This window comes from Humulus lupulus, chromosome 5 (genome assembly GCF_963169125.1).
Source record: "Humulus lupulus chromosome 5, drHumLupu1.1, whole genome shotgun sequence".
Classification (NCBI taxonomy): Eukaryota; Viridiplantae; Streptophyta; class Magnoliopsida; order Rosales; family Cannabaceae; genus Humulus; species Humulus lupulus.
In genome coordinates, this window is record NC_084797.1 from 40458085 (window position 1) to 40469090 (window position 11006).

At 43.0% G+C, this 11006-nt stretch overlaps 1 non-coding gene across 1 annotated transcript; it reads right to left on the bottom strand.

Annotated features, from left to right (window-relative positions):
* Positions 1 to 10478: 10478 nt before the first annotated feature.
* LOC133780769 (small nucleolar RNA R71) lies at positions 10479 to 10585 on the bottom strand. The gene has a single exon (XR_009869588.1). It is a non-coding gene; the product is annotated as a small nucleolar RNA R71 (small nucleolar RNA).
* Between the last annotated feature and the right edge of the window lie 421 nt (positions 10586 to 11006).

Sequence of the window (11006 nt, forward strand, 5' to 3'; positions counted from 1 at the left end):
CCACTAAAGGTCGAACAGTGGATGACCATGATTACTACTATCCTAGATTTCATGAGGGTAGAAGGACTTGACAGAGTGGCCTGTGGCACATATATGCTGAGAGAGGATGCCCGTATCTGGTGGGAAGTGGCATCACAGACCAGAGATGTTACTACACTGGGTTGGGAAGGATTCAAGGATCTATTCAGTCAGAAATACTATGATGTTGCCATCGGGGCAGCGAAGGTAAATGAGTTTGTGGGGTTGGTTCAGGGAAGCCTAACAGTTACAGAATACGCCCTGAAGTTTGACAAACTTACGAAGTTTGCACCAGATCTTGTGCCTACTGATGCAGCTAGGTAGGACAGATTTGTTAGAAGGCTTAATGCTATGATAGCTCGAGATATGAGGATTACAACAGTTCCTGGGGGACTACTTATGCCCAGGCTGTAGAGAAGGCTCTTACCACTGAGGAAGCGGAGAATAAGATATGGAGGGAGAGTGCAGTAAGGCGGGAGGGTCGCAGGGCGGTGCCTCCATATTCTGGGTCTGGTAGGGACGGAGGCCCCAGTGATCTGAAGAGAAAGACCCCTAATGCTTTGTCCACTCCTGGTCCTAATAGGAGAGGGCCGGGTACTCAGGGTGGCCGTCAGGGAGGCGGTGATACATGGAGGACCCATCCTGAGTGCACGAGGTGCAGAAGACGCCATCTGGGCGAGTGTCGGGCTAAGGCCTGTTATGTGTGCAGGGTGGTGGGACACCTCAAGAAGGACTACCCAGCAATGAAGAAATGAGATGCAGGGAAGGTGAACAGCTTGACTCCAGCTCGAGTGTTCACCCTAACGCAGGCGGAGGCCGAGGCTAGTCCCTCGGTAGTGACAGGTCAGCTTTTTACGATGGCTCTCCTTTTACTGTATTGATTGACTCTGGTGCTACACATTCGTTTGTTTCTAGTAAGGTAATTGATAGACTATGTAGACCTAGTGAGTATTATACTTTGGGGTTTGGGACCATCTTTCCTACTGGAGAACTGGTAGTTTCTAGGAGGTGGATTAGAGCACTGCCAGTGATGGTTGATGGCGGGCATTAGACTTGATTGAGTTTGGTATGGAGGATATTGATATGATTTTAGGCATGGATTGGCTGGTTAGATACGGAGCTACTATTGAATGCAGAAAGAAGATGGTGAACTTTGAGCCGGAGGGCAAGGATCCCTTTGTCTTTGTGGGAGTGGTGCATGGACCCCTTATACCCATGATATCAGCGCTGAGAGCCAGAGATCTGTTATAGGGAGGATGTATTTGTTTCCTGGCTAGTGTGGTAGATACCACTAGGGTTTCGCCAACAAGACCAGAGGAGACTAGATTGGTTTACGAGTTCTTGGATGTGTTTCCCGAGGACTTACCTGGATTGGCGCTGCGTAGGGAGATTCAGTTTGTTATTGAGTTGGCGCTAGGGATAGAGAGAGTGTCGATGGCACCGGCAGAACTGACGAAATTGAAGATACAGTTACAGGAGCTTCTGGATTTGGGGTTCATCAAGCCTAGTTACTCGCCATGGGGTGCTCCACTTTTTTTTTGTGAAGAAGAAGGACGGGACTCTGAGAATATGTATAGACTATATGGAATTGAAAAGTTGACTATCAAGAATAAGTATCCCCTAACATGGATTGACGACTAGTTCGATCAACTGCAGGGTAAGACGGTGTTCTCGAAGATTAATCTTTGATCTGGTTATCACTAGCTGAGGATCAAGGATGAGGACATACCGAAGACGACCTTCCGAACGAGGTATGGGCACTATGAGTTTCTGGTCATGTCATTTGGTTTGACCAATGCCCCAGCATCCTTTATGGATCTAATGAACAGAGTGTTCAAGGACTTTCTGGATCAGTTTGTTGTTGTCTACATCGATGACATCTTAGTGTACTCTAGTTCAGAGGCAGAGCACGAGCAACATCTACGATAGGTTCTACAGTGATTGAGGGAGAATCAGTTGTATGCCCAGTTTGAGAAATGTGTATTTTGGCTACCAGAAGTGACATTTCTTGGACATATTGTTGGTGCAGATGGGATTAAGGTGGATCCATCTAAGGTGGAGGCATTTAGGGATTTTCCAAGGGCAAAGAACGCCTCAGAGGTGCGAATTTTTCTTGGTCTAACGGGTTACTACAGACGGTTCATGGAAGGCTTCTCGAAGATAGCGGCACCGATGACAGAATTGGCACGGAAGAATTTGAAGTTTATCTGGTCAGACAAGTGTGAGAACAGTTTCTAAGAATTGAAGCGATGACTTATTACCGTGCCTCTATTGAGTCTTCCTTCGGGGGAAGGGAAGTTTGTTGTCTACTGCGATGCATCGAGGTTAGGTTTAGGTTATGTGTTGATGCAAAACAAGAAGGTCATAGCTTATGCATCACGACAGCTGAAGGAGTATGAGCAGCGGTATCCTACCCATGATTTGGAGTTAGCAGTGGTGGTATTCGCACTGAAGGTTTGGTGGCATTACCTATATGGGGAGAAGTGCGAGATATACACCGATCACAAGAGCTTGAAGTACTTCTTCACACAGAAGGACCTAAATATGAGGTAGAGATGTTGGCTAGAGTTGGTGAAAGACTATGATTGTGATATTCTTTACCATCTGGGGAAAGCCAATGTAGTGGTGGATGCATTGAGCCGGAGAGGTCCATGTCAGTTATATAGTTCCACCCAGATCGAGAGAGAGTTAGCAGATGAGATGGTCAGAGCGGGGATAAAATTGGTGGTGGGCCGGTTGGCCAATATTCCTCTGCAGCCGACCCTGCTAGAGCGGATTAAAGAAGGTCAATTGGTAGATGCTCAGTTATAGGAGGTTAGAGAGAATGTCTTAGCGGGAGTAGCTAAGGACTATTCTATTTTTGAGGTTGGTTTGCTTCGGTATCATGGGCAGATTTATGTTCCAGCTGATGAGGGGATCAGATGAGAGATATTGGATGAGTCACATACGACGCCGTACTCATTTCATCTAGGTACCACGAAGATGTACCAGGATCTACGGACGTTATATTGGTGGCCCGGGATGAAGAAGGATGTGGTGGAGTACGTAGCCAGATGTTTAACTTGTCACCAGGTGAAGGCTGAGCATTAGCGACCAGCAGGGTTGCTTCAGCCTTTGGGTATTCCCGAGTGGAAAAGGGAGGATATTACGATGGATTTTGTGGGAGGTTTACCCAGAACAGTAGGGCTTCATGACTCGGTGTGGGTGATAGTGGACAGATACACCAAGTCCACCCATTTTCATCCAGTGAGGTCGACATATACCATGGATCAGTATGCAAAGTTGTATGTGAGGGAGATCGTACGTCTCCATGGGGTTCCTAAGTCTATTGTGTCAAACCGAGATCCTATCTTTACCTCCAAGTTTTGGGGTAGTTTGCAGAAGGCTATGGGAACTCAGTTGAAGTTCAGCACAGCCTTCCATTCTCAGACTGATGGACAATATGAGAGGACGATTCAGGTAAATTTTGAGGACGAAATTCTCATTAGGAGGGGATAGTTGTAACGACCCAAATTTACTAATAAGGCTTAAGGGCCTTTATTAGTGTGTCAGGAGGGCATAACCGGATTTAACTGATTAAAAGCATGTTTATATGACTATTTGTATATCTGTGATGCATGACTATGTGTATTAGTATGCATGTAGGCCCTGATTAGGATAAAAGGGCATATTCGTAATTGTTTCCCCTTGAGGGCATAAATGTAAATATATGTGATAAATTGTTGATACCACATTATTATGTGGATATATTTGTAGCTTGTGACTCGAGACGATCCTAGTGACCGGTTTAGCGAAAAAGTCACGGCGGGGATTTATACCCGGCTCGGGGAGAGCCTGGGGTAATTCTGGGAATTTAGGAAATATATTTGAGATCATTTGATATTGTGGAATATAGTTGATGATTAACTAGGTGTCGGGAATAAGCGGTAAATATTAGAGACATTCGAGGAATTTTCGGGAATTGGGCGTAATGACCAAAATACCCTTAGAATGATTTAATGGCTTAGGATTTATGGGAGGGCAAATTGGTCATTTGAGTTAAAAGCAGGGATAAGTATTATTTTTCTTTATTGCCTCAGTGGAATGTGTAGAAAGCATTAGAAGTCTGAAAGAAGGATTGAGACAAAGGAAAAGAAAAAAAAATAAGAAGGAAAAAAAAACAGAAGTCTTCTTCTCTCTCTATCGATTTGTTTTTCTCTCATCCTTTCTGCTAGAAATTGAGGCTGAAATTAAGAGGAATTTAGGCTAAGACTTCATAATTGGCCCCTTGGTTTGGCTTCAGGATTAGCAAGAGTAATTCAGTCCATTTGAGGTAAGTTTCAAGGTTGTTTTTCAGTTCCTGGTATTTGGTGTTGAACTGGTTTTCTATGCTGAGTTTCTGTGGGAATTCTAGGGAATTAAGACTAAGTATTTGACGAGGTGAAAGCTAAGGAAGTGTGGAAGATAATCTAGGTCGAATTCATCCATCAAATGTAAGAAGTTCTAGCTTTAAGTTCTGAGATTTCTGTTGTTCTGCTGAGTTTTGAGCTTTAAGCTCAACCATCGTGATTTCTTTATTTTGGGGTGCATGTGATCGAATTTCATATGGTTAGGTCATTTGGGGTGATTTGGAGATGTTGATAGGCTTTCTTTGGGGTATGGTTGAGGTTTGGTTGAGTTTTGGAGAGGTTTGGCTCGGGAAAATTCGAAGGAAGGAAACCTAAAGTTGGGCTATGCTGTGACTAGCGTTGTAGCACTAGTCATTGGGCGCTACAATGCTAGGCTCTGAAGTTTCAGAGCTTTTTGGCTCTGCTTGTAGTGCTATAGCGCCCTCCTTATGGCGTTGTTGCGCTACCCTGTTTCCAGAAGGGGTTTTTGGGATATCTCTTAGGGTTTTTGCCCGGGGGCTCGGGGTTTGATTCCACCACCCCATTTGGTGGAATTAGGGCTTCCCGAGGGCTCGGGATTGGTCCCGAGGTTAGGTTTGGGAATTAAAGTTTGGTATGGTTCTAACTTGTGACCGTGACTAGGTGTACGCTAGGGCTCGGAAGGGATTGTGCTTGAGGGCTATCATCATTGATCAAAGCTACTGGAACCAAAGGTAAGAAAACTGCACCCGGTTATGTGATTGTGTTGGGACTAAGAGCTCCCTCTATCTGTATGATGTCATAGATGGTATTTTTCCATGGGACATGTGAGAGATGGCCTAAGGGTGCCGGAATAAAAATTTGCGCACAGGGCGTGGCTCGGCCACTGGTAGCTAAGGACAGCTTAATATTCACTGAGCTCTGTTTAAGCGGGCTGGAGTCAGTGGGATAAATATGGGGTGCGACCTAAGGGCGTTTGTTGCGCCATACATCCTTAGAGCCGTTACTAAGTGAGTTTAAAATGTGCAATTAACTCGCTAATCGAGGTTTTAAGGCAAAAGTGTAATTAAACCACAATGAGAGTCATAAACTTGAAAATAAACCATTTATTGAAAATTCTAAAGCGTTTAACATTTGGGATCCCAAAATACTGTTTAGAAATTTTTACAGCTCAAAAATATAAATAAATTCAGCTAAACGACAAAATCTAGGTTTAGTGCATCCATTTCCCAAAATACCCCTGGCCGTGGCAGCCAGACAGGCCAAACATGTACGCGCCGCTTCTCGCTCTCCGTACTCAGGGTTGGTCGACTTTCCCCTTGCCCTTACATGCACCATAGAGCACCCGTGAGCCAAAGCCCAGCAAGAAAACCCTCACAGGCAGATAACATATACATATTTATCGTTCAACATCTATTCAAGCCGCCAACAAGCTAAACACATACGGTCACATCGTCCCAGGTGCTTTACTAGGCCCTGGGTTCGCGATTTACACCGTAAGGATATCCCAGGTATCCTATAGGTTCTCGCCCTGGAAACTTGCACTCCGCGTGTTAAACTCTGCTCCCGGCCCCTCGCCGTACTCGACCTTGCCCTTCTCGACCTTCGCTGTTCCCGGCCCTCACCGTTCCTGGCTCATGTCGTTCAATCACATATATGCACATATAGCGTAACACAATCAAATGGGGCTACCCCCTGCAACACAATCAATGGGGCTACCCCCTGCAACACAATCAAATAAGGTCGTGCCCCACAACACAAACTATAGGGCCTCGCCCTGCTCTACGGGCACAACAGTTTTCTTACCTGTGTCCCAAGCTATCCGTGCACCACGATCACGAGCACATTCCTCTAACCCAAGCCTTGAATAAATCCTAGTCACAACGCATGAACAATAATCAACCATCTCATTCTAATCAACTAATTAGTTTCATGTCATAATTCTAACCTCCGGGACCTTGGTTTTTACCAAACTTGGTAGCAGAAACCTTCTCGAGTTTAGCGTTCAAGTTCCCGAGCTAAAAACCCTCATTTTGCCAAAAATCCACTTTTGGGCTGCGGCTCAGCCTCCCTTAAGCGTCGCGGCGCACCCCAAGACAGAAGCAAAATTGCCTCACATCTGCCGGCCTAGGGCCGCAGCGCTGATGAACAGGGCCGCGGCTCAACCCCGAAACCCAGAAATTCCATGCAATTTTTACAAGCTAACTCCCCTAGAAATCATCCCAAACGCACCCCAACAACAGAATTGAGTCCCATAATCATCCTAATACACTTTAAGCAGCACATAAGCCCAGAAAACCAACCAAAATCCTACTATAACTCAAGTTCAATTATCTAAGCTTTAACCCCTCAAACTTCAGCAAAACAGAGGAAAATTAAACAGAATTCAAACTTAGACCCTTACCTCAAGAATGGTTTTGACCCTCAGCTGTTTGTAATCAGCTCCAAGCTTTGATTTCCCCAACTCTCGGCCTTAAATTCAAAGCTTTCTCCTCCAAGAATCCCAATCCTCCAAGAGAAAGTGTGAACCGAATGAGAGAGAGAGCTAAAAGAGTTATCTGATTTTTACTCCCTTCTTTTTCTTCAAGAATATGCCTAGAGACTAACGATAACCCCAACTGCCTAACATAAGCCCATCCTATATCCAAAATGACCAAAATAGCCCTTTAACCTGTCCCTAATCCTTTAATAACCCAAAGGTATTTCAGTCATTTTCCATACCCCGCTAAGTCCCTGATTAGTCTAATAAATCCTTATTAATCCCGACATATCCCAACCATTACTTAATTACTACCTGATATTAAATAATTCTCGAACACATTATAATATCCCTTAAATACCCCGAAGCTCATCCCGAGCCGGGTATTTGACCCCATTGTTACTTTCTAGCTAAACTCTCCCTAGGACTGTCTCGGATCATGCATTCGAAATATATCACCAATATATCACAAATATCACATATATTTCATTTATGCCCTCAATGGGCTAAAATTACAAACATGCCCCTAATAACCAAACGAGGCCCACATGCATATTTAATTCACCTAAACATGAATTTCTAATCACATACTCATCAATTTCACATATAATAATAATAAATCACTTATTGCCCTCCAGGCACGCTAATCAAGGCCCTAAGCCTTATCAGCAAATTTGGTACGCTACAACTATACCCTCCTTACAGAAATTTCGTCCTGAAAATTACCTGAACAACTCAGGATACTGCTCCCGCATTTCTGATTCAAGTTCCCATGTCGCCTCCTCAACTTTGATGTTCCTCCATAACACTTTCACTAAGGCGATGGTCTTGCTCCGCAAGACTTTGTCCTTTCAGTCAAGAATCTAAATCGGCTTCTCCTCATAAGACAAATCTTGCTCCAGCTCCAAATTCTCATAGCTCAGTACATGCGTCGAATCGGATACATACTTTTGGAGCATGGATACATGAAAAACATTATGAACCCCTGATAAGGCTGGAGGCATCGCCAACCTATAAGCTACATCTCCAACCCGTTCCAGAATCTTGAATGGGCCAACAAACCTAGGGCTCAGCTTTCCCCGAACACCAAACCGTTTCACTCCCCTCAAATTTGAAACCCTAAGAAACACTTGGTCACCGACCTGAAACTCTACACTTCTGCGTCTCAAGTCTGAGTAACTCTTCTGATGACTCTGAGAGGCGAGCATTCGAGCTCTAATCTTCTCAATAGCCTCATTGGTCCTCTGAACCATCTTAGGACCCAAATAACTCCTCTCACTCGTCTCATCCCAATGGATAGGTGACCTGCACTTCCTCCCATAAAGCATCTCATACGGAGCCACTCCGATAGTCACCTGATAACTATTGTTGTACGAGAACTCAATCAAAGGGAGATACTTACTCCAAAATCCCCCAAAATCTAACACATCGGCTCGTAGCATGTCCTCCAATATTAGAATTGTCCTCCAATATAGAGTTATTTTTATTGGCTTTAAACTTGATTTATCATAAAAAGAGTAGTGAAAGTGTGTTGTTTGTTAAGTTTGTTTAGTTTTTGTCTTCATATTCTATTTAGTATGCTAGCTTTTGAGTCTTGTAAATTGTTAGTTTTTAGTTGTAATTATTTAATTAAATTTTTTATGGTTGTTGTTAGGAAAGAAAAATTAAATTGCCAAGGGAAAGAAAATGATGCAAGGCCAAAGTGAGCAGTAAAGCTGAAACAGTTGACGAGTTGCTGAAGAACAAATTGCTGCAGCACTTTTGGGAATACTGAGCAGTGGCGTGGACCAAATAACAACAAGACTTTCTTCATCCAAGTCAGCCCACAGGTGGCAATCACTTAAAAACATGCCAGCTGGCTGTTGTGAAGAAAGGAGACCAACCCGTGGGCCAAAGAGAATGTTGTTGTTGGGCTTTCTAATCAGGGTAAATGAAGTGTACCCTAGGGGAATAGAAGAAAAACAAGTACCAGCCACCATGACATGGATTACAACATATAGGAGCTGCCATTAAAGGAAAGGAGTTGCAGAACGTGAAGAACACCAAAAACCAAGCAAAAAGAGTGGAATTCCGAGAAGAAGAAGAGCACGAGCTGCCTAGCTCGAATTTTGTTATTTCTTTTCTTCTTCTATTCTCTTGTCTTCTTTTTAACTTGGATTTTAATATTTTGTAAAAGACAAAACAACTTCCATGGCAAGACAAATTTTATTTTCCACTGTATTTTCAGTTTTGAACATGAACTAAGCTTCTTTGAGGCTTGGATAGCTATGAACCCCTATGACTTTGATTAATTAAATTGAATGCATGAGTTTAGCAATTTTACCTTTGTTCATTCAAGTGAGCTCACTGTTGTTAATTGTTATGAACCGGCCATGAATAACAATTTTACTAAGCTAGATCTGATTCTGGAAAGGTTAAATCTAGTGGAATTAACTTGGATGATGCAAGTGAATTACCATGTGTAGGTTGTTCTTAGTAAGTAAGATAGGAATATTTTACTACCTTGCATAACTTGAGAATTGGTGTTTAACTGATGTTTTACAACCTGATTTAATATAGGAATGTATTGAATTAAGTGGTAGAACTGAATTGGTGAGTTTTGGAAAAACCTCACGAGCATATTATGAATTCTGTTAACACTGTGTAATTTTGCTGAGCGAAATGCTGTAACAACTGGGCAGATTTAGCATAGGGGGGATTAGTTATTCAAGTCCATTTTCATATATACAACTTTTCTTGCAATTATATTTCCAGCAATAGTAGCTATATTTTAAGCAAGTTTATTTACAGTCCTTTTAAATTAGATTCATTACTCAATCATTCTCATATTTTCCATTTATTTTAAGTTGTAATTAGTTGATTTTACATTGTATTTTGTTTGCAATCCCTGTGGAGACGATCTTACTTATCATTGTATGACTTGTGTGACTGCGTATACTTGCATATATTAATTTCCACAACAAGTTTTTGGCGCCGTTGCCATGAATTGAAATTAAAATTGTGTATTATCAACTATTTTGCAATTTATTTCTGTTTATTTGGTTCTAATTCTGCTTGTTTGGGCTGTGTGTTTTTCAGGATTAATCTAGTGCATGAACGAACAAGAAGAATTTGAACTTGCTCCTCTTGACCCCGAAATTGAACGCACTTTTAGACAAAGGAGAAAGGCACAAAAAGCTAAAAGTCGTTGCAACATGGCTGAAAATGTTGGAGAAGCAGGGGGTGCGCATAACATGGCTAATCCTATTGCCTTGGCGGATGATAGAGCCAGAGCAATAAGGGAATATGCTGCCCCTATGTTCAACAAGCTCAATCCGGGCATTGTGAGGCCCGAAATTCAAGCACCTCAGTTTGAGCTTAAACCTGTCATGTTCCAAATGCTCCAAACAGTTGGTCAATTTAGTGGGCTGCCAACGAAAGATCCTCATCTCCATCTTCGCTCATTTTAGGAGGTGAGTGACTCTTTCAAGCTACAAGGAGTAAGTGAAGAGGCGCTAAGATTGAAGTTGTTCCCGTTCTCTTTAAGGGACCGAGCTAGATCATGGCTCAACACCCTTCCTCCCGATTCGGTGACAAATTGGAACGACTTGGCTGAAAAATTCTTAAGGAAGTACTTCCCTCCCACGAGAAATGCAAAGTTTAGAAGTGAGATTATGTCTTTTCAGCAATTGGAAGATGAGTCTACTAGTGAAGCGTGGGAAAGATTCAAAGAGCTATTAAGAAAGTGTCTGCACCACGGTATCCCTCATTGCATACAAATGGAGACATTTTACAATGGTCTCAATGCAGCCTCTCGGATGGTATTGGATGCTTCAGCCAATGGAGCCATTCTTTCCAAGTCTTACAACGAAGCATTTGAGATTTTGGAAAGGATTGCAAGCAATGACTATCAATGGTCAAACACTAGAGCCCCTACAAGTAGAAAGGTGGTGGGAGTTCTTGAAGTAGATGCGTTAACCGCTCTAACAGCTCAAATGGCCTCAATGACCAACATTTTAAAGAACCTGAGTTTGGGAGGGAATATACAGCCAGCTGCTGCCATTCAAAGTGCAGAAGTATCATGTGTGTATTGTGGGGACGGGCATACTTTTGAGAATTGCCCTTCAAATCCAGCTTCGGTCTTCTATGTGGGTAATCAAAACTCCAACCGCAACAACAACCCA